Consider the following 25,675-nt stretch of genomic DNA (forward strand, 5'->3'; position numbering starts at 1 on the left):
CATGAAGGCTTTGACTTTAGGTTTAAACTTTTAGTTACTTGAATGCATTTTTGGCATCATTTTTAAATACAGTGATAGAAGAGTTGTAAATTATAATTTAATTGAAAATTTAATAGAGTTAATCATTGAACATTTTGTTGGATGTTCTTCAGAAACGACTAAAAACTAGCGCACAGAGAACAAGGAGAACGGAGGATGTTCCACAGACTGATTTGACCTCAAAGACCATGGATATGGAGACACCCCGCACTTCACACAACTCTCTTTCTCCATCGAAAGATACCCAAAGAACACAGTCCAAAGTCCAATAAGCAGCTCAAGCGATGAGGAGACTGATGACTTGCGGAATAATAGTGTGCTGCATCCAAAGAGTCCACAGCATTCACATGAGCTCTGTGATATTCAACGAGCCTATGAGTTCATTGACTTGATTAATCAGATTCCTCTGCTTCAGAACAACATAGTTGAAACCTTTGTAGATGATAATAAGGAAGACACAGTTGAGTGGAATGAGGGTGATGACCTTGGACAACAGAAGAAGACAGAGCAATTGTGATAACATGGAATTTGAACAACGAGAACATCATACTGGTAATGTGTTTTTCTTGTTTGGTTATTGTCAAGTCATATTTTTTATAAAGTGCTGTATACAATACAGATTGTTTCAAAGCAGCTTCACAGTAATAAACAGGAAAATAACAGTGTTAATGTTATTTGTATAATGTCAAAATTATTCAGTTATGAATTAAATTTCAACTGTAAAGCAGCTCTACAGCAGACAATAGTGTCAATATTTAGCTTAAGTCAGTTCTGTGCTAATTCAGTTTAGTAAGTGTAGACGTTGCACAGTTCATCAATTATGAAGCGGCTTCAAATGCAGCTCTACAGAAGACAATAATGTCATTATTCAGCTTAATTCAGTTCAAGTTTTGTTCTCATCTGATAGTGTCAGTGCAGTCAAATCGATAATATTACTGGATATTAATTGTCTTTTTGTCTGCTTTTTGCTACTCCCTTATCACTAGGCAATTGTTATCATCAGTGACACTACTTTTTTTACTTTCGCTTTGACAATGTGTCTCACTTTGATTTTATGCATGTTTATTGATCCTCTAGAATGCAGAGCTGAATGAAGCTGAAACTGAGGCACCATCACCACCCTCAAGTAATAGCAATGCTGTACTGCAGGTAAGAGCTAAAAACATGTTTTGCATGTTGAAGCCCTTTAGAAAACGGCTGTTGTTTCTTATTGGATAATCAATCTTAATAGACCTGCACTGTCAATTCAATACACAATTGCATATTTTTGTGTAAGATTCAGCTTTTGTTTGTTTAGAGAAATACATTTTTTATTTAAAAGAATGCACAGAAAGGAATAAAGGTGTGACAAAGATTGTAAAGGTCATATATACAATACATAATACATATATTATGCTTGGCACTTGGTGGGAATAACTGTTCTAAATTGTTTTTACCTTACTTTTTCTAGATGGATAGCAGAATGCATTCACCACCAGAACATTTGCCATCACATTCAGGAAACCACCCATCTCCTACAATTTCATCTGAAAATTCTGCAAATCCAAAAGATGTGCACACTTTAATACACAGGGTAAAGGTTGTAGAAGATCTTGTGGCTGTGTTCATGGATAGCAGCATAATTCAATCTACATTAACAATGGAATTTGTAAACGAGAATGCTGTAGATGATGCTGGAGTGTCCAGAGAAGTTAACACTGCATTCTGGGATCAGTTCCTTGAACAGCACGAAGGGGAAAATGAGTGGGTCCCTAGACTAAGACCAGACTTTTCTGAAGCTGAATGGGAAGCCGTAGGAAGGATCTGGGTAAAAGGATAACTTGATCTCAGTGTGCTGCCAGTGAGGCTTTCCAGTGCATTCATTTTAGCATGCATGCATGGAATTGACTCAGTCAATGTTGATGTCCTGATGTCATCCTTCCAAAACTATCTCTCTTCAACTGAACGATCTGCCGTTGCAAAGGCTCTTCAAGGCACACTGGAGGAATGTGATGAAGAGGACTTCCTTGACCTCTTTACAAGAATGGGCTCTCATTGTATCCCTCAAAAAAACACCATAGAGGCTGCCATACAAACAATGGCTCATAAAGCCATTCTTCAAGAGCCCAAGTATATAATAGATTGCTTCTCCAAAACCATGCAATTTGCACTGATGTAAATACCAGACAAAGAAAACCTAGTGTCTCTGTATGACACAAAGAAGGCCACTGGCAAAAAAGTGACACAGCTACTTCAAACATCACAGGTGATTCGCTCTCAGAAAGAACAGATGGTATTCAATCATCTGCAACGTTATGTCAGAAATGCTGACCAAAGCAAAGCAGAAAAATGTCTATGCTTCTGCACTTTTTCTTCTGTTATATGTGTTGATCAAATCAAGGTAAGCTTCAATGCAGAATCTGGCCTCAGCAGAAGGCCAGTTGCTCATACTTGTGGAGCTACTCTTGATTGACCATATACTTACAGTTCTTACCCAGATCTCCGCACAGAGTTTGATAACATTCTGTCCAGTGATTACATTGAAATGGACATCCTGTAAATTTGTTTACATTTGATTGTTGTAACATTCAATTTAGTTTATTCCAATAGGTTTGGAGTTTTCTAATAAGTGGTTCTCTTATATGGTACCATATGATATGTTCTTCTCAAAGCATAGCACCAGAACTGTAATCAGAGTACTGTTGAATTTGAGTTTTATTGTTGCATGTGTTTTGTTTATACAGAAAAGAATACATTTAAGTATGATGTTTTGAAATATACTCTGTACCAGTATGTTTAATTTAGGCAGCTGATGCAAAGTATTGAAACAGATGGCTATTCTGTTTTTAATCTTATGCAGTATCACTTTTGTTGTTAGTAAGGAAAGTACTCTGAGTCTTTAACCTGTTTGTTAAAGGAATAGTTCACCCAAAAATGAAAATTTTGTCATTTAGTCACCCTTTAGTTGTTTTAAACCAGTATGAGTTTCTTTCTTTTGTGGAACATAAAAGAAGATATTTTGAAGAATGTTGGTAACCAAACAGTTGTTGGTCTCCATTGACTTCCATAGTATGGAAAAAAAAAAAATACTATGGAAGTCAATGGGGACCAGCAACTGTTTGGTTACCAACATTCTTCAAAATACTTTCTTTTATACCTTCTTTCATCCTGCAAAATGTAACAATAACCACCCCCCCCCCCCCCCCACACACACACACACACACACACACAATTACTCAAAACTTTTAATAAATTCAAAGGAATAATTTACTTAAAAATTAAATCCTGTCTTCATTTCTCAATACCTCATTGTTCCAAACATCCAGACATCTTGAACAAAAAAGATGTTAAATTCTGCTTCAAATATACCATTTTGTATTCCACAGAAAAACAGTCATATGTCTTTGGAACAATGGGAAGTTAACGAGGACAGAATTCTCTCTCTCTCTCTCTCTCTCTCTCTCTCTCTCTCTCTTACACACACACACACACACACACTCACTCACTCACTCACCACACGCAAACAGCAAAACATCATTTCAGATGAACTCACTTGGATGAGTCCCATGCAGCAGAATTGGAGCAGACGTTTGTCCAAGAATCCGCCATCGAAGAATCAGCAAACAGGGAAATCCAAAATTCCATGCATTCCTTGCGCAGAAACCCCCACCAGTATTCTATCCTTTGGTTGGCAGTACTTGCACCTCCCAAATAGCTGTCAAAGCTTTCATCTGCGTGATTTATGTGAAGAAAATGCTGAAAGTCTCTAACATGTCCATTTTCAGTTCCAAGATCCCCCCTAACAACTCTAGGGTATCCCCCCAAATGCTGCACCGCTTCAATATAGTAACTTCCTATCAGCTTCGGATTGCTACTAGTTGTGTAGGCATTAAGCCAGATAATTTTCCTCGAAAAGCCATCAATGCAACCATTAATATAAATACCATATGGTTTTAATTTATCGTAAGAGTCCAAGTGCCAAATAAAGTTGGGTCCTTTAGCAAAGTAGTTGCGCCGTCTGAGACGTCTGGCTCTCTTCACGGAAACTCCTCTAGGGTCCAATTCCTTCAGCACCAAGCGCACATCCTCTTTTCTCACATGCAGACCCCTTTCTCTGCATTTGGCGTACATCCATCGGTACCCATGAAGTTGTCCAGAGTGCTGCAGCTGATTACGGATGAACTCAACAAGGTCCACTAAGTCAGAGTAATTTTTCAGTCTAAATAATCCTCTATCGCGTAATATCCTTTTAAGGTGTCTTTCACTTAAGTGAAAACCATGCCTTGAGCTTAGCACTGACCTTATTTCTTTATACTTGAGTCCAAGCTCAAAGTAAAACTCTATGAACTGCTCCATTGTGAACGTGTGATGTCTGAACCACTGCTTGGCTGCCAGCGCGAAATTAAACTGGAAGTACTGTTTGTTCGAACTCACAACTGGTTTTGCAAGAGAACGCAAAGTTTTGCGAGAGAACGCAAAAGTTTTGCGAGAGACACAAAAGTTTTGCGAGAGAACGCAAATATCTTTGCAAGAGAACACAAAGTTTCTCGGGGGAACGCAAAAGATTTGAAAAATATTTTTTCCTCCCATCTCATAATTTTTGCACCACCATGTCCCTTTAGGGGCTCCATAATTCCCCCACTTAAAAAAACAAAACAATGTGTTTTGGGGGGGCTTTGTTTTTTTTTTTTTTTTTTTTGCTATTAGGCTATTCTGGGTTTTGTTGCTATTTAGTGTTTTGGGAGAAAATAAAATGTACATTTTACCCTGGTGGGCCTTTAGCCCCGTTGTACCCTGCACAGGCGCTTCTTCGTGAGATGCTGCACAACAGTTATAAAGGTCCATATAGAGCTTGTTTATATTGCAAAAACATGTTCAGTGTTAACGGCCCCTAAAACACTTAAAATGAATCTGTTTATTGAACATTCTATTAAACACACAATATAGCTCTCTGTGAGTGTTAATGTGGTCACAGACTTATATGATGTCCTCTTTTGTGGAAAGTAATTTTTCCAAATACCAAATAAAAAAAGAAACATTGGTATTTTGAAGGGGTGTTTTACATCAAGGACATCCAAATATTGTAGCTGTATGCAAATCCTCCATCTGCTCTTTGTACAAAAATGGAGTCAGTCTACAGGTCATTAGGCGAAATAAAGTCACATTCACTTCAGCAACAAATCATGATCCTCTCAACAGCTCTACTGCTGCTGGCAGCAGCTGCATCCTTTGAGCTTCAATGATGCTTTATACTGCTCAATCACTAAATTATACTGAACTGTTATCATTGATTTTTTGGAGACATAATTAATAACGTATTCTTTCATTGTTATTCACAGGTAGTGTTTACTGTGTTGAGCTCACTCAAACTTCATTTATGGTTGTAAAAACTCAAGAATCTTTTTTCCAAGATTTCAGTGTCGAGCTATTGCATTCATTGGTTACGTCAACCCACAGGAAAAGCACTGGAGTGGCTAGGATGGATTTGTAATGGTGGCGATATTAGAATTAAAGACTCAGTAAACAATAAGATCAGTTTCACCCAGGACACCTCCAAAAACACTGCTGTGTATTACTGTGCAAGAGAGACACAGTCACAAAACAAGCCACAGCTCTGGACAAAAACAAGTCTAAACAAATTAAGCAATTGACTATCATACCTCATCTTGAAAATACATGCAATACTTATACACAATACATATACAGTATGTTCATAGCCTGTGCTGTTGGTACTTATCCTTAGAACTGTTTTATAAGACCATTCACGTCCATCATTACCTCTATCCCTCTGTTCCTTCATCCAATGCATGACTGTAATTTAAAGTCAAGAGGGTGTTTATTCCCATATTCATTCAGATTAAATTATTTGATCAAAATTCACACTATAAATGTGAAAAAATAAATCTGTCTTGCTACAGTTTGAAACTTTCTTTATAAATCAAGACTACAAAATCACATTTCAGATACATAATCTTGCATTATTGCTTATGAGTCCCACAACAAAGGTTGGACTGCAGAAATCTAAATGAGTACTCTTTTAAATTTATATTTGCATCTGTTTAGCAAATGCCATAATTATGCAACTTTTTTTTTAACATACATGAAAAAAATATACATTTTTACATCAGCACAAATCTCCACCCTTTTCTTATGTAAACATATAAATATAAAGGCTTTTTGTGTTTTACAGAGCTCCAGCAGAGAGAAAATACAGCCACAAACATGTATTGTCTGTCATTATTGCTGATTCTGGTAGCTGCACCCTGTGAGTATTAGCCTTCAACATAACACATACATTTAGATCATCAATGTGTAAATAGTCTAATATTGAACGGTTGTACATAGGTCTTGATTGTATTGAGCTGGATCAACCTGCAGTCATGGTAGTAAAACCTGGGGAATCGTTTTCCATTGCCTGTAAGATTACTGGATATTCAGCCTCAGGTGGTGGTTACACAAACTGGATACAACATTCAAGGGGAAAGGCACTGAAATGGATTGGATGGTTCTATAGTTCCAGTAGCAATGGTGTCATAGATTCACTGAAAAATAAGATCAGTTTCTCTGCTGAATCCTCCAGCAACACAGTTTTTTTAACAGGAAAAGACTTTAACACTGAGGACACAGCTGTGTATTACTGTGCTCGTGATACACCGTGAAACAAACCATCAGAGAACCTGTACAAGAATCTCTCAATTAAACATACCATAAACAATATTTCCATAAACAGGTAGTTTATTTGTTGACAATGAAAGCCAGAGTGTCGTTTTATATAATATCTTATGACACAAAATGCAACTACAAATGTTAACAAAATCAATACAATTGTTCAAAAACCAATAAATGCTTTGAACAATAAATTAGCCTGGATTATATTTTACGTAGATCAGCTGCATTTTAATTTTCATACTGTGATTTTGCAAGCTTCTGTCACACTGGTTCACAGTGTACATGATTTCAGCACTCAGTTGTGTTTAAAGTGTCAATGAGAGAAAGCCATGAATGCATTTGTAATTTCAAAGTCTCAGAGATCATACAGACTTCATTACTTTTCATAGCATCTCGTCTTAATGACTGTACCATCAGACAATCAAGGCTACTTCTTTCTCTCTCCATTTTGCAACATTGATCTGAACAGAAAGTGGCTGATGTTCATCTGTAGTTAAACAAGATGAAACCAAATAGAACATTCAATAAACACACCACACATTTACATAACAAAGCTGAATCATAAAGTTGCATCTGAGCAAATGATGCAAATGTCACAGGTTTGATCCTGTTGCAGGTGAGGGTAACCTGGAGAGATATAGAGGCACTTAACTTTGTAAATCAATTAACTGTAATTTCTTTATATGAAGATCATTTACATAACATGTAACTAATAACCTGGTGTGAACGTAAGTCAACTAGTCCATTTTCACACTTTTGTTTGAACACACCCACTCTCTGTATTTTACATGTATGAGCAAATACATCATTAATGCAAAACTCAAATGCTCTCTAATATTTAAACAACCAGTAAATGAGTATTTGATCTGAAAGAGAAGAAACAATGTTCTCCATGAAGCTCTTTTAGCTGTTGGCATCTGTACACAGTGAGTGTTTTTACTTTAGAAAAGTTTTCAATTTGAGTTTATTCTGTTTATTTTGGAAATGTTTTAGGGGGGTTCAATGCAAAATCTAATCTCTATTTCATCTATATTGTGTTTGAAGAGTTTTTTTTTTTTTTTTAGGCATTTTTGTTTAGGCATCTACTCACAGGTTATACTCATACAATCTGAACAGTCAATAACTGTGTCTCCAAGTGGATCCCTCAAACTGACCTGTGCCTGTAATGGATTCAGTGTGGGTAGCTACAAGAATGCATTGGATCCGCCAGGCCCCTGGAAAAGGACTTGAATGGATATTGCACTATTATACAGACTCAGATAAAGATTCAGCTCAGACAGTGCAGGGCAGGTTCACAGCATCTAAGAAAAGCTCAAATTTCAACCTGCATATAAGTCAACTGAAGCATGAAGACACTGCAGTGGGAGGGCTGAGGAATAGAGACGATGGGTGCAAATTAATTACTTTTTTATTATTGTAATTATAATAGGCATACCTTTATTATACATTTATCAAATTTCACAGTATTTTTGTTTACCCCCAGGGGCGGACTTAGCACTAGGCAAAGATGGGCAACCGCCTAGGGCCCCTAAAATCTGAGGGCCCCCTAAAAATACAAATTATATTTTTAATTATTATTAATGCAAAATAACATATGCTGAAACTTGAAATATTGCTGTTATAACACTGATATGATTAGTATTGCTGTTCCTTTCAGCACCGTCAATGCAAGCATCCCGCTCAGATCAGGCCTTAATGGAATATTCCAAGGTTTTACATAACTACGCAAGTTCGTGAAGGTAACAGGCAGGGAAATCTTGAGTGCTCCAACTTTAGTGCATGGATATGGATGCACTTTCAGCGTTGAGGTAATGTTACTTCTGCGCTGCGCACTAGGCACACAGCCGCGCTCTAGATCTGCAAACCACAATTTTATGTATTGCACATAAAAAAAGAGTGGCAGAAAAATCTAGATGCTTTACTTCTAGAGGATGAGTTTTAGTAGTGGTGAGCTTGTGACTGGGAAACTGGATTCAGCATGTTTCTGAGATTAAGAGAAACACCACAGTGGGATGAGTTCCTCTAATACCCTATTCAGATTAGTGGTCGATTTATAAAGCACCACAATGAATATGTAAATAAAAACATTTATTTAAAATCAAAGTATTTGTGTGTGTTTTTTAAATGACAAACCAGGAATAAGAATCTAGGCCTACATATTCTGTGATGTTTTGGAGTTTTAGAAATTGCAATCATTTATCTTAACATGGATATTAATAGTTATAAAATATGTAATTATATCAAAATTGTTATGGATAAGGGTTTAATTAAAATTTGATTATTTATTATGCTCAAAAAGTTTGCAGAAAATCCATTCTAAGAAGACTCACAGACTTGAGTGAAAATTAAGATGACAATTATTTGATGAATATAAAACAGAAATGTAATGTCTCTCTTTGGCGTAAGCCCCGTCTGGTGGTCCGAAGAAGTTGTACTCGGAACCATCATATCCTGCTGGAGATAGGAGGCAGGGGCGAAGAGCCTACCCCATGCAGGACGGGACTCAACTGGTGGTGGTGTGGTGGTGGAGGTTGCCGTGTTAGCACACTGAAACAGCAATGTGATAGATTGTGAGCAGACTTATAAAAGCAAAGGCTTACATGTGATTGGCTAGGAGTTACCTAGCTAATGGTGCGATGATGTACAGCTGCTAGTCTTCCCACTAGAACTACGCTGAGCTTATATTTCTAATTGGCTGGCTGCTATAGGCAACTCTTGTGAGACAGAGACAGACTCATCTGGTAGTTCGGTTCAGCTGGTAACAAAGTTTTGTTTAATATTTACAAGGCTGCTACAATGCGCACCTCTGAGAAAGAACTAGTCTAAAACTTTTTTATTTGATTTGCTAAAGCTTGCAAAGTGTATGGCATTGAAAGAAATTAAAGATTGCCATTGAAGCAACTTGTGTGATTAAGTGATTATTTGAATGAGCTACAACTTTTTATAGCATACCACAGTAAATAATAAAATAATAATAATAATAATACAAAAAAATAATAACAATGAAAAGGGCCCCATTCTTGCACTTTGCCTAGGGCCCACAAATCACTAGATCCACCCGTTTACCCCAATACATAATTGGAATTGGTACATGATGGCAAATGTTAATTTAGAAATATTTTTTTTTTTTTTTACTTTAATTTACTTTACTTTTACTTTAACTATTTTAATATGTTTAAGGATTTCTTAATGTATGATTGGACTGCTATTTTCACTGCAATTTAATTATTTATTAAATAATTTTAAATATTCTGTCTCTTTGTTTATTTGTGAAACTGTTTTTTGTTTAATTTTAATTTTTAAATTAATCAATTCCAATTTTGATAGCTTCATATTTTTTTTACTTTTTTTATTTGATTCTCATTGTCATCCATTAGCCATGCAGCCATGAAGTCAGGTAAAAACAAAACAAAAAACAAATGCCTGTATTCCTTAATGATGGAGCACTCTCCTGAAAAACACAAATCTCCTCTTAAAAACTCTTTGAAAGTAGGCAATTTCATATTACTGTAAAGCTGAGGTTTGTTATTCTTTCAAAGTTTACATTTTGAATAAAAGCTTAATACGCAAAGAGTCAACACAAGTAAGCCATTTGCCAGTTGAAATCACCTTACAGTGTTACACTGTAGCTCTGCTACACTATCAAAATGCTCCTCTGTTTTTTTGAGCGGCCCATCCAGCCCAACACAGCAACACTGGCTTAACAAATGGCGTGGGTTTGTGGTGGAACTATCTGTTTATACAGCCAATGGAAGATAGTGGAGGTTTCTGGAATCTGTTTAAAACACTCATCATTTTTGCAACTCTTTTTGGTGACACTAGTGTCGCAGTAATTCTACACTTCAAGTTTAATTCAACCTGGAATTTACTCAGTTCAGTCATGACAACTCTCGATTTAGATTTAGCAAGTTAATGTGAGTATAATATATTCAGGGTTGGGAGGGTTACTTTTGAAATGTATTCCACTACAGATTACAGAATACATCCTGTAAAATGTGATTTGTAACATATTCCATTAGATTACTCAAGGTCAGTTACGTATTCTAAATACTTTGGATTGCTTCTTCAGCACTGGTAGATTTTATTTATGATTCAACGTGAATTTTCTTGATAAAAAGATATGATCGTGCCTGGTAACGTGCATGTAAAATGGCTAGAAATAGCATTATAGCTTAGTGTAAAGCTGACAATTTACACAAGGTTTATTTCTATTTCTTCTGCTCCAAACTTACTTCAAACTTACTTCACTGTCTGCTCGTATGAATGCAACACATTATAAGAAAGTGTTTCACCGCTGTTCAAATGCACTTTGGATCACATCATTTATATGTATAAATGTTTTCCATCTGAAAGGACTAAATATTAAATGAAACAAATGACAATAAAATGCAAAGTAATCTCTTCAGTAATCAAAATACTTTTTTGAATGTAACTGTATTCTAATTACCATTGATTTAAATTGCAACTGTAGTGGAATACAGTTACTTATATTTTGTATTTTAAATACGTAATCCCGTTACATGTATTCCGTTACTCCACAACCCTTGATATACTGATAGGATATTTGCATATATTATGCGCAGCGCTTTAGTGAATGGTGCTGCTCTGTTGACACAAACTCCTGCACAGGCTGGCGATTCACTCGCGGCTATTTTTAGCCTTCACAGCTGTGCACAATATTTGAGCGCTACTCAAGAACAGCATCTCAGATGTAGATGCACAATGGTTCGGTTCACTTATAATATGCATTTAGAACGGCACCGGAGGTGCTTTTTACCAGAATGTCAATAAGAAGTGAATTAAACTACTGTGAACTTGCCCACAAACAGACACATATAGGACTTCCTGGAGAGTTTAGAATGTCAAAATAAAACGTGAGGGTGCACGATTTAAATATATTACTGTTGTATTTAAAATTAAAATTAAAATATAATATAATATTAATAACAATTTATTATTATTATTATTATTATTATATTACTACTATTATTATTATTATTATTGTTGTTGTTGTTGTTATTGTTGTTGTTGTCATCATTAGTATTTGTTTACAATTTATAACAATATTTAAGTTGAATGGGTTCCAAAAACTAATTGTGTGAATGAAAAGTGGACTGATGTCTTACAACTAAATTGAACAAAAAAAAGATCTGAATCCTTTAAAGTCCAGATGCAAGTTGAAATTATATATATTTATAAAAAAAAGGGGGCAAAAATAAGTCTTTCTACTGAAGACTTGAATTACTGTTAATTTTGCTGCTACATTATCCAGTATACTAGTTAATAATAAAGTGTTTCACAATAAGCTATACATTTATATTGAAATAATGTGTAGTTAGAGGTTTGTGTTTCTTTACATATATTAAAGAGTACCCCCAGTTGTGAGAGATATTCTAAACTGATTATGCAAAAAAAAAAAAAAAAAAACATCACTGGTATCGGCTTGGGATCAGTATTGGCCGATACTGAGATTTCAGATACTGGAATCGGACTGGAAGAGAAAAAGTGGTATCGGTGCATCCCTAGTTTTGCTATGCTGCTGCTGTTGCTGCTGCAGAACAAATAGTATGACCTGCTACTGCTAGAACATACACAGTGACAGACATAATGAGTAAAGCATGTGGACGTGCTGCTTCTACTGCACAATTAAAAACACAAGACATGCTGCATCAAGCATGTTTAACATAGTGTATAGTACCCAAGAAGCAAATCTAAACAAGCTGGGGATGTGTACGGTTTCAGAGCAAACTTTCGCAGTGTGCTGCAGCGAAACCGGCTTCCTTGAAAACTGAGAAATTGAAATGTTAGGCAAAGAGAGAGGATGCAGGTTGGTTGGCTACCCGATTACATATCAGTGGAACGATCACATATCATATTAGTGAGCTTATTGGCTAACAGATAACAAGTTCAAAGAACTTATCAACTTGCTCCATTCAGAGTTTCATGCCTGAACTTTGTAATTTGTGCATGCTGTGAAACTGTCCCAAAGTAAATGCAAATTTCCACTATTATTGTACCCAGACCATCCTCAATTGTGCAAAATTGTCTTGTTCTTTTGAGAAATTAGGAAGAACACTCATTAACCATATTTACATGTCAGTGCTCCTGATGTTGATGGTTACATCCTGTTAGTGTACTTCTTCAAGGGTTTTAGAGCATAATTACTGTAAACTGTTTACTATTCAAACATTTTACAACCATAATAACCATAAAATGACCATATTAAAATTAGCATAGTTTTGAGCTTAATTTGTAGATGTGTACTGTAGTGTGGAACACAACCAACCAATCTCTCTTTTGGTTAAACCTGGAGAATCCATCACCATTTCCTGTAAAGTGTCAGGTTATTCTCTCAGTGATGGCTCCAAGGCACCATCCTGGATTAGACATGTTCAGGGGAAGATCCTTGAGTTCATTGGTATGATCCATGCTGGTGGTAGCATAGACTACAAGGATTCCCTGAAAAATAAGTTCACCATTCCCCAGAGACACATCTACAAGCACAGTGTATTTTAAAGGACAAAATGTGCATTTTGAGGACACAGCTGTATTACTGTGTTTGATATACAGGCACTATGATGAGTACTAGTTTAACACTTGTGCAAAAACTGCATGCACAAACATTGTGGTCTTATTTTATACTGGGTTGCAACATAAATGCATGCATTTTGAAATCACAAATTTTAAGGAATATGTGTACATTTTAAAAGAAAACTAATTCTAGAAACAGCTGAGTCATACTGAAAATTGCATTTCTAAGTAAGCATTTTTTATGCATTTTCATATGTCAAGAGAAAGATACTTGCTTTGAAAGAAATTCAATAAAAACATACAGTACATGACATGTAATTTAATTGTATTTGTTGTTCAAAGGTTCAGCTCTTCCTTTTCAAAATCTGTTGACACAAAAAGATATATATATATATATTTATAGAGTTAATTAAATTATATGTACAAAAAGGGAAGTATTTTGCCCTATTCATACCGGCCTGTTCAGAGATCTGTACACACTAATACTTGCAAAACGTCAGGGTTGTGGACTCGAGTCTTATGACTTAGACTTGACTTGGACTTGAGTCACAAATTTGATGACTTGGGACTTGACTCGACATAATCAAAGAAGACTTGGGACTTGACTTAGGCAACAATGACTTGCAACTTGACTAGGACTCGAGCCCTCTGACTTGGAAAGACTTGATACCTTCTAAAACCAAATATCAGAGCAAATAAACCATTCATTTTACCCAATAAACAATTAATTTGATTTTCAAATCTGCATTTCCACGCTCCACATTCAACCAACCAGACAACCAACCAATCAACTTCCAAGAGAGTAGGACCAAGTTTGAAGATCACGCATATAAGGATGACACAGCCAAAATGATACCAAAGGTAATTTCATTTGGATATAAAGAATACAATATCGAAGGCAACAAAAGGACTGCAACATGTAGAACCTGTGGTTCAAAAATTACAGACGCTTTATCAACAACGTCCAGTTTTGTGAGGCATCTGAAAACCCACAGACAGAGGTAAACTGAGATTGTTAACCGTTACATGTCAGCCATGGTTCAGTAGCATTTAACTTACCATGTTAGCTGGGTTAGCTAGCTAGCTACTAGGGATGGGACAATATATCGAATTTTGATATATTGCGAACCAAAAAAATGACAAATCATATAGAGGCAAAACTCAATATTGCAAAATTTGCAACAAACATCAAAATCTCCCTAACGCTTGATTTGACCCCTACTGTGCTGTTTTCTACACTGTTTACAGGGTTTGTACAAGGTCCCTGAAGTGCTTAAATTTAGCTTTTAGAAATGTAAGTACTTTAATACCTGTAAAATCTCCTTTTTTTGTCGAAAAGTGCTTGACATTAAAACAGAATATTTCTCCCATATAATGTGTTCATCAAAGATTAGGCACACTTCACTTTCATTGAATAATGTGTCTTTTAATATCCTTCATGTTCTTTACAGCCAGATAAAAAAGTAAAAATAAATATTAATTTTAATCACAAATTGCATGGATGCACTAAAAAAAGAGAGAGACCTCTCTCTTGGGGCACCTACACAAGCCTGTGAGATGCTCCTTGCATGTTAAAGTGACAGTACCATTTTTGTGCTTGTTAAAGGAATATTCCAGGTTCAATACAAGTTAAGCTCAGTTGACAGCAGTTTGTGTCATAATATTGATTACCACCAAAAGTAATTTTGACTTATCATCTTTTCTTTATAAAAGCAAAACTCTACAGTGAGGCACTTACAATGAAAGTGAATGGGGGCCAATTTTTGAATGTTAAAATACTAACTGTTTCAAAAGTATAGCCACAAGACATAAACAATATGTGTGTTAACATGATTTTTGTGTGATTAAGATCGCTTACTATGTTTTCTGTGTAAAGTTATAGCCAATTTTACAACTTCATTGCCATGACGATGTACTGTAATGTCAACAAACCCTAAAACCCTAACATGACAATAAAAATTACAATTTAAACAACTTTACAGCTCAAATAATACACAAAATTTAACAGAAGAATTAATGTGTGCTTTTATAAAATTATAAGATTCACTTTTCTGTTTAAACCCTTCAAAAATTGGCCCCAATTACTTCCATTGTATGTGCATCACTGTAACCTTGATTGTTTTTTTTTTGTTTTTTTTTTTTTTAAATAAAAGGTGGAACAAGTCAAAATACATTTTTGTGGTAACCAATTTACATTATGCCACAAATGCTATCAACTGAGCTTAACTTGTATTGAACATGGAATATTCCTTTAAGGCAAACTTGTAACTTTCAAGCACATCCCTAGGAAGACAAATTTAACTGAGATAGATCGGTGCCCTTAGTGAAAATATACAATATATCTCAAATGATATTGAACAGGGAAGTGATGAACATACTTTAAAAGCCTTCCTGATATAAATTTAATATAGTAATTAAAACTCGGACACTAATTTGGGCTAAAAGCACTTATGACTTATGACTTGAAGCTTAAAGTTGAGGACTTGGACTTGCCTGTCTTGACTTGTGACTTGACTTGAGACTTGAATGCAAAGACTTGAGACTTACTTGTGACTTGTAAAACTATGACTTGGTCCCACCTCTGCAAAACTTATCAAATACCATTAATTGTTCCATTAAATACTTACACCTGACTTAGTGAACACCCGTCTTTTCTCGTCTTATTAGTATTGCCTGTGTTTTTTTAAAAGACATCCCTAATTTTAGTATTTAAATTCAAATGATGGATTGTACACATTTCTCATCCTCATAAAGTGCCATAACCAGTTCTCTATGGCAATGTACTGCTCAACAGTTTAACTTAACAATAGGTAGCATAATATTGGGATTTACAATACTGTTACTGTTTTTTCAAAGTATGATTGTAGCTTTAGTGGCTCAGCATTTAAATATACAGTAGCTACATGGTATTTTTCCTTAAATCAAATGTATTTACCATTATTTATCATGTTTTTATTTTTAAGATTGTTGCTGCCAGACACTGACTAGGTCAGAGGCTGTAATCATTAAACATGGAGGATCTCACTAACTGACCTGTACTGCCTCAGGATTTGACTTTGGTGGCTCCTGGATGGCTTTTTAGCAGACAGTCTGGAAAAGAGCTGGAATGGGTAGCATTTAACAGATATGATAGCCAGTCTATTTATTACTCTCAGTCTGTTCAAGGAAGGTTTACCATCTCCAGAGACATCAGTAAGAAGAAACTTTATCTGCATATGAACAGCCTGAAGACTGAAGACAGTGCGGTGTACTACTGTGCTAGAGAGCCACGGTGACAGAAATTCTGCAGTTCTGTGCAAAAAAAATAAATAAATTAAAAAAAAAAAATAATTGGCCAAGACTGTTTAAAGAGATTTTCACATGAAATAATGATTTAGCTAGAAGCGATGAGTTAGAAGGCAACATTTTTAGAGATTTTAATATCTGAATAAGAAGAATTCAACAGCAATTAAATGTCATTCTGTTGTCTGAAGAAAGGCTTCTTATCTGAATAAAATCTGTTAAATGAATAGTTCACCTAATAACGAAAATTGTCATTATTTTCTCACCCTCATGTTTTTCCAAACTTACATGACTTTATCTTTTATGTGGAGCACAAAAGGGAAAGTAAGTATATTAAAAATAGTCCATGTGACTTGTGTACCATTTTCCAAGTGTCCAATACACTGTCGACTGCCAATGTATTGACAACATGGCCCTGTTTTTTTTTCTTTTTCTTTTTTTTTTCATGAAAACATTTAGTTTTGTGTTCCTCATAAGAGAGAATGTCATACTAGTTTGGAATGACATGAGGGTGAGTAAATTATCAACAGAATTTTCACTCCATACTTTACATCAATGATAACATTACAACAATGATAATGAACAGCTCGCAATACAGACTTAACAGAAAAACAGAAGTTCACTATCTCCAGAGACCTAACCAACAACAAAATAACAGTGCAGGGATAATCTACAGACTGAAGGTACAGCTGTCTATAACACTGTCTGTTACAAAGGGAGAGAACTACAACATACTACAGTAAGTAGTTCATACCCGCTTTCACCAGAACGTAACACGTCACTCTTTATCTCTCTACCTGAAGAAGTTCCAATTAGGTTGCATGCACAAACACTACCACCTGAGAAAAATTATCATATTTATCCATGCCTTGGAAGTACAATATTATTTTCATAACAGGAGGTGGTACTATTGTCCATAGAATGAACCTCAATACACACAAGTGCCATTGACTGCATAGTTTTAGTTACATCATGGTTTCAATGCAAATTAACAGACTTCCATTCCATATTTAAACAACTATTGTTGAGTGCACTCTTGACACTTCATATGAGGATTGCCACCAGTTCAGCTTGGATATAAATCATGATTACTTCATATCTCCTTCTGTTGATGGCTGCCATGTCTTGTGAGTATTTTCCCTGTACAAACAAGTCAAAAATATTATTTGAAATCACTAAATCAACCTGAATCCATTAGGTTACCTAATTCAAGATTTAGTTCTGGTAGAATTAGCTCCTGAAGGTACAAATAGCAGGTTACCACATTTACAGTGCAAAACCAACTCTGTGTAAATAAATACATAATTTCAATTATTTGTAAACTTTGTATATATCTACAGGTATCGACTCTCAGGTGCTCACACAGTCTGAACAGTCAGATGATGTGGCTCCAGGTCACTCCCACAAACTGACCTGTGCCTGCAGTGGTTTTGCTGTTCAGAGCACTAACATGTTTTGGATCCACCAAGCACCTGGAAGAGGACTTGAATGGATCATTTATTATTATTCAGATACTGATAAGAGCTCAGCTCAAAAAGTGCAAGGCAGATTCACAGCTTCTAAAGACAGTTCAAATTTCTATCTGCATATGAATCAACTGAAGACTGAAGACACTGCAGTGTATTACTGTGCAAGGGGCACTGTGAAAACACTAATACAGACGGCTGTTCCGAAACCCATAATGAAGAATGGGGAGGAGTCAAAAGATAAAGATGGTCAAAGGCAGAAAAAGGGGCAGAGACATTAAATTGATGTATCAAGTGCATGTCAAGTTTTGAACCTAGTACATGCATGAAATGCGAAAAAGCATGTTAGTACTGAAATGACACATACATTATTTGTTTCAATGTACACTTGCTTAAATCGATTAATTAGTCTCAGCATGGAGTCTTTTCTTACATTGCATTACATTACATAGCATTCTTCTTGAATGAATGATTGGGCTCTCTTCCTTCTACTGGAGTTAATTTTAATGACTGCAAGCTAATATATATATATATATATATATATATATATATATATATATATATATATATATATATATATATATATATATATATATATATATTTATGTCTGTGTCATGTTTTACGCATTGGTAAACAAAATGTCTTTATTTGGGGTTTTAGGTTTTGAATAATGGTACAAAATTATAATATAATTCATATCTTCTTACCAGTGTTGTTCCACAAGAGGGAGCCCCTTGCTGAAATATAAAATAACTTATTCTTTTTATGATTTAAGGCAAGCAAAATGTCCACATATCACTGTGTCTGTTTAAGATACAAAAGTCTTTAACTGTACAAGAGCACTGTAGATAATTTAATTTAGGTGGACGGATGGAAAAAAGTGCAATGCAAATTCTTTTGAGATTTTAATTTTAATATTAGAGTTAATTATATTTTCAGCACAAGCTACTGCTGCCAGCAGAGAGTCTTTAAGTGCTTGGATTTGAAATTGGACAAATAAATTGTGATCAATAAACGTTCATTCTTTTGTTTAAATTACTGATCTGTTCTGTACTTAAAACAGTCAATAAATTTAGTGGCTGCAGAGCCATTTAGGACCTTTAAAAGATTAGTCTTATAAAGTCCAGCATACTCTAAAAAAGCATCACTCTAAAAAATTAATCCCTTTTTGAGGTACTTGAAATAAATACTATAATATATGAGAATAATAATAAAAAAATAAAAAAAAAGTAATTAAGCACACAATAGTTTATTTGTAGCACCTTCAGTTTTTACAGCGTGGCTCACCCCACAGACCATATTCAAGCATTCAGAGGCAGGATTATGCAAATGTATCATGCTCAAGCACTTATAGTACCATAATCAATCATGTATCGCTGTATAGCTCAGCATCTACACAATAATGCAACATTATAATATGGAGCATAAAATCTTGGGATTTACAATAATGTTACTGGCTGCTCAAAGTATGTTTTTAGTTTTAAGGCTTAGCATGTAAAAAGACTTTAACTGAATCAGTTTGTAATGTATCATGTTTCATTTTTGAATTTTGCAGATTGTTGGTGTCAATCACTGATTCAATCAGAGCCTGTGGTCACTGAACCTGGGAAATCGCGTACACTGACTTGTACAGCCTCTGGGTTAGACTTTAATATCTACTGGATGGGATGGAATAGACAGACATCTGAAAAAGGACTGGAATGTGTGGCATTAATCAGATATGATAGCCAGTCTATTTATTACTCTCAGTCTGTTCAAGGAAGGTTCACCATCTCCAGAGACAACAATAAGAAGCAACTGTATCTGCATATGAACAGCCTGAAGACTGAAGACAGTGCGGTGTACTACTGTGCTAGAGAGCCACAGTGACAGAAATGACTGCAATGCTGAGCAAAAAAACAGTCTGGACAGTATAAGGAGGCTTTCACGTGAAATAATGGCTGCTGAGCCTGTAAAAACAAAGTATATATACTGTATATATATATATATATATATATATATATATATATATATATATATATATATAAGTTTTGAAACACTTGCCTGAAATGTTTCTCATGATCTTAAAAATGTTTTGATCTGAAGGCGTATGCTTAAATGTTATCATATAATTAGTTTTGTAGACAAAATATAATTGTGCCACCATATTAATTTATTTCATTATAAAACTAAAATGTAATTAAAAAGAAAAAGTTTTTGAAATTGATGACTTGGACCAAATAATAAAGAAAAGCAGCCAATAAGTGCCCAACATAGATGGGAACTCCTTCAATACTGTTTAAAAAGCATCCCAGGGTGATACCTCAAGTTGGTTGAGAAAATGTCAAGAGTACATTTCTGCAAATTCTAGGCAAAGGGTGACTGCTTTGAAGATGCTAAAATATACCATAGTTTTAATTTATTTTGGATTTTGTTTAGTCACAACATAATTGTGGTGGAGTGGTGGTGGCGTAGTGGACTAAAGTACTGAAATGGTAAGCAGAAGGTTGTTGGTTTGATCCCCACAACCACCACCATTGTGTCCTTGAGCAAGGCACTTAACTCCAGGTTGCTCCAGGGGGATTGTCCCTGTAATAAGGGCACTGTAAGTTGCTTTGGATAAAAGCATCTGCCAAATGCATAAATGTAAATAATTTCCATAGTTCCATTTATGTTATCCATAATTTTGATGACTTTACTATTATACTAAAATGTGAAAAACATTATAATAAAGAATGAGTAAGTGTTTCAAAACTTTTGACCGGTAATGTGTGTGTGTGTGTGTGTGTGTGTGTGTATATATATATATATATATACACACACACACAATATAAAAATATTTTAAGATTTATATATATATAAAATTGGTAGTACCAAAAATGGTAGTAGAAATATGATATTTGCTCCAGCACTCCGATAATACTATGCTAACACATTAGTATGTTTTCAAACTTGTGGGTTTTGCAAGTGAGCAAAGAGTGAACTGATAGTATGTACTGTAAACTAATACTGTGAACAAACACTTCATATATCTAAAACAGTCATATTATGCTCTCATAGTCTGATATATGTCAGCAACAAACATTGGGGTTTTACATTGTTCATTTATTACAGGGACCATCCTTCTTGGTATAGGACAGTGGACCACTGGGTACAGATATGTAAAACCAAGAAGTCACCAATCATACTTGTGTTGATATTAAATTTTCCAGATAACGCAAAATACAATTCAATGCTCTCTTGTCAACTGTGCTCAAGCAACACACAGCAGTACAGGCAAAGACACACAACAGAAACTGATTATGCTTTGTGAGATGATCTGCATACTGACAGTATCAATTCAGCCAATACCAAATAACACCATGAGTACTGAACAAAAGTGTATACTGATGAAAACTGTCATTCAGCTCAGAAATCCTGTGTCGACTGTAATGACATTGATCTAACTGTATTAAACTATAGTTCCCTATCTGTCACTCACTCGACGTTGTAGTGACACTAGGGAGCCCGAGACACCTCTGGTCTTTGATAAGAGGCCAATGAAAATTGGCGAGTGGTATTTGCATGCCACTCCCCCGGACATACGGGTATAAAACCATTCATTCAGATTTTCTCTTCGGAGCCGAACGGTCATGCTCACTGAGCTGAATTCCCACGACTGTTCATTCACCTCTGCTGGATCTGACAACGCATTTCAGCAGCTTCTCCCTCCTCTGCACTGGTGCACTGCAGAGAATGCCCCTGGGCGCTTCGGCAGAATTCAAAAGAGTATATTTCTCTAAAAGAGTATATTTCTCTAAAAGAGCGGCACACATGGAACGTCTTTTTAAAGATGCGTCTTTTTAAAAATGCCTTTCCTTTGTTTGTTATTCCTGGTTGCGCTCGTTATCTCTCGCCTTCTGACGGTCACGATCACATTCGTGTCTGGGCACTGCTCACGCGGAGACAGCATTCATGGATGGGTCATGTACTCATTGCGAGAACATATCCACGGCAACGATGTGGTCGCGGCTTACCTTCGTAAGAAGCAAGCCACCCCAGAGGCTCCCCGCCTCAGTCCTTCTACCCACGGGTATGAGGCCGGTGCGGCTAGCACTGGGGGCGATTTGGGGACCCCAATGGGATTTGGCAGTTATCCCCCCACGGACCTCCCATTCCCCAGCACGCTCGTCTGCCCCGATCGGGCTTCCGGATGAGTCCGCCGGCTCGTCTCACGGCGAGTTCGACCTCTTGTTCGGAGCCCGTGAAGCTGATGAGCTCTCGAGCGCAGCATCGGAGAGCGGGCTTGTCCAGTCGGATGCAGAAGCCTCAGCTGGGCTCCCCCCTTTGGGGACGATTGCCCAGTCACAGGCTGATGCGGAAATGATGGAAATGCTTTCCCGGGTGTCAGGCTAGAGTGGAACCCTCCGCTTTCCCCTGAACCCTCGCGGCTCGATGATTGGTTCCTGGGCTCGCGGCGCCGCTCAAAGCAGCCGTGCCCCGCTCCAGTGCCTTTCTTCCTGGAAGTGCATGAGGAGCTGACAAGGTCATGGGAGGCACTTTTTACTGCCCGGTCCCGATCTTTCAGCTTCCCCGCCCTCACTACCCTTGATGGTGGGGTGGCCAAGGGCTATTCGGCAATCCTTCCGGTGGATAAAGGCACTCGTGGTGCACCTATGCCCGCAGAGCGCCAACACACGGCTCAAGATCCCGCATCCCATCTGCTCATCGCCAAGGGCATCCCCCTGCGGTGACAGCCTGGCCCTGTGGCCCGGCCCCGGCCCCGGTGTGGAGCCCACCGCAAGAAGCAAAAGCCACATGTCTCGCGGCCGCCAAGAACCCGTGAAAGGCTTCAAAGTGCCCCAAAGACGGGCGACCCAGGTGCGACGAAACCCGCTGCTCTGGAGCTGGTATGCAGACCACTCCATCCCCCAGTTGAGGGCCGGGAGGAGAATCTTTTGTTACCTTTGCATTTTAATTGTGCTGCCTGCCCAAGTGGCTGCAGTACCCAAGAGTTCAGCAAGAGCAGTTTCCTTGTTCCCTGGGTCATGTATCCGGTGTGCACGGCAGTCATCACGATCACCATCCACCACTCTATTTGGCAGGTTTGGCGCTCCAGCGGCACTCTCCGCGGAACATGGATGCGTGGCTTGTGCTTTCCAATCCATCCCGATGGCTGGTCCGGACCATCCGACTCGGCTACGCGATTCAGTTCGCCAGGCTTCCGCCCAGGTTCAGCGGTATCCACTTCATCTTGGTGAAGGACGAAAACGCTGCTACCTTGAGCGCAGAGATCGCCACCCTCCTATGGAAGGGTGCAATAGAACCTGTCCGCGGAACTTGGATGCGTGGCTTGTGCTTTCCAATCCATCCCGATGGCTGGTCCGGACCATCCGACTCGGCTACGCGATTCAGTTCGTCAGGCTTCCGCCCAGGTTCAGCGGTATCCACTTCATCTTGGTGAAGGACGAAAATGCTGCTACCTTGAGCGTGGAGATTGCCACCCTCCTATGGATGGGTGCAATAGAACCTGTCCCTCCGGCCGAGATGAAGAAGGGGTTTTACAGCCTCTACTTCATCGTACCGAAAAAAGGCGGTGGGTTGCGGCCAATCTTGAACCTGCAAATACTGAACCGGGATTTACAGACTCCCGTTCAAGATGCTGACGCAAAAACGCATTCTGGCGAGCGTCCGGCATCAAGATTGGTTCACAGCGGTAGACCTGAAGCACGCGTACTTTCACTTCTCGATTCTACCTCGACACAGACCCTTCCTGCGGTTTGCATTTGAGGGTCAGGTGTATCAGTACAAGGTCCTCCCGTTCGGCCTAGCGTCTTCATGAAAGTCGCAGAGGCAGCTCTTGCCCCGTTAAGGGAAGTGGGCATTCGCATTCTCAACTATCTCGACGATTGGCTAATCCCATCTCACTCTCGGGACATGTTGTGTGCACACAGGGACTTGGTGCTCTTGCACCTCAGCCGATTAGGGCTTTGGGTCAACTGGGAAAAGAGCAAGCTCCTCCCAGTTCAGAGCATCTCCTTTCTCGGTTTGGAGTTGGACTCAGTCTCATTGACAGCGCGCCTCACGAACGAGCTCGCACAGTCGGTGCTGACCTGTTGAAGGCGTTCAAACAGAAAACAGCGGTTCCACTGAAATTCCTTCAGAGGCTCCTGGAGCATATGGCATCCTCAGCGGTGGCCACCCCGCTCGGGTTGATGCATATGAGACCGCTTCAGCACTGGATTCAGACTCGAGTCCCGAGATGGGCATGGCGCCGCGGGACACATCGCGTGGCCATCACGCCGGTCTGTCACCGTCTCTTCAGCCCTTGGACGACCTCTCGTATCTATGGGCAGGTGTTCCCCTAAAGCAGGTCTCCAGGCGCGTCTTGGTCACAACAGACGCCTCCATGGGCCTGTGGCTGCATTCAACTGCCTCGAGTGGTTGGCAATTCTGCTCGCCCTGCGGAGGTTCCGGCTGTTGATCCAGGGCAAGCACATGTTAGTTCGGACAGACAACACAGCAACGGTAGCATATGTCATCTCCTCCTCTGGAGTCAGCAGCACTTCAAGTCGCTGCTAGCCACTCATATCCCGGGAAACCTCAACACTGCAGCGGATGCGCTGTCAAGGCAGGTTACCCTCAAGGGAGAGTGGAGACTCCACCCTCAGGTGGTCCAGCTGATTTGGAGTCGATTCGGACAGGCACAGGTAGACCTGTTCGCCTCACAAGAATCCTCCCACTGCCCGCTCTGGTATGCCCTGACCGAGGCACCTCTCGGCATAGATGCACTGGCATACAGCTGGCCTCCTTGCCTACGCAAATATGCATTTCCCCCAGTGAGCCTACTTGCACAGACTCAGGGAGGTCAGGGAGGACGAGGAGCAGGTCGTCCTGGTAGCACCCTACTGGCCCACCCAGACGTGGTTCTCGGACCTCACGCTCCTCGTGACAGCCCCCCTCCCGGCGAATTCCCCTTAGGAAGGACCTTCTTTCTCAGGAACGGGGCACTATCTGACACCCGCGACCAGACCTCTGTAATCTCCATGGACGGGACATGGAAGACCTATACGGTCTACCACCCGTGCTGGTAGACAGGATCACTCAGGCTAGGGCCCCCTCTACGAGGCACCTGTATGCCTTTAAGTGGCGTCTGTTTGCTAAGTGGTGTTCTTCCCGACGCAAAGACCCCCATAGATGCACAGTCAGATCGATGCTTTCCTTCCTGCAGGAGAGTTTGGAAGGGCAGCTGTCCCCTTCCACCTTGAAGGTTTACATTGCTGCTATAGCAGCACACCACAACACAGTGGACGGTAAGTCCTTAGGGAAGCACGACCTGATCATCAGGTTCCTGAGAGACACCAGGAGGCTGAACCCCTCCAGACTGTGCCTCTTTCCCTCATGGGACCTCTCTGTAGTTCTTCAGGTTCTACAGAGAGCCCCCTTTGAGCCTTTGCAGTCAGCTGAGCTTAAGGCACTCTCCTTGAAGACTGCCCTCCTGACTGCACTCACTTCCATCAAGAGGGTAGGAGACCTGCAAGCGTTCTCTTTCAGTGAAACATCCCTGGAGTTCGGTCTGGGCTACTCTCACGTGATGTTGAGACTCCGACTGGGCTATGTGCCCAAAGTTCCCACGACCCCTTTTAGGGACCAGGTGGTGAACCTGCGAGTGCTGCCCCTGGAGGATGCAGACCCAGCCCTGTCGTTGCTGTGTCCGGTGCGCACTTTACGCATCTATTTGGATTGCACG

The 25,675-nt window shown here is 38.7% G+C and overlaps 1 long non-coding RNA gene across 3 annotated transcripts in view; it reads right to left on the reverse strand.

Annotated features, from left to right (window-relative positions):
- Nucleotides 1-6,688: 6,688 nt before the first annotated feature.
- Nucleotides 6,689-25,675, reverse strand: part of LOC127450684 (uncharacterized) — a 29,590-nt gene continuing 10,603 nt past the window's right edge. For all 3 annotated transcript variants that reach the window (XR_007899021.1, XR_007899020.1, XR_007899019.1), the window contains one exon: nt 6,689-9,234. This is a non-coding gene — a long non-coding RNA (uncharacterized LOC127450684). The remainder of the gene's footprint in view (nt 9,235-25,675) is intronic.

The sequence above is a fragment of the Myxocyprinus asiaticus genome, chromosome 13, assembly GCF_019703515.2.
Source record: "Myxocyprinus asiaticus isolate MX2 ecotype Aquarium Trade chromosome 13, UBuf_Myxa_2, whole genome shotgun sequence".
Classification (NCBI taxonomy): domain Eukaryota; kingdom Metazoa; phylum Chordata; class Actinopteri; order Cypriniformes; family Catostomidae; genus Myxocyprinus; species Myxocyprinus asiaticus.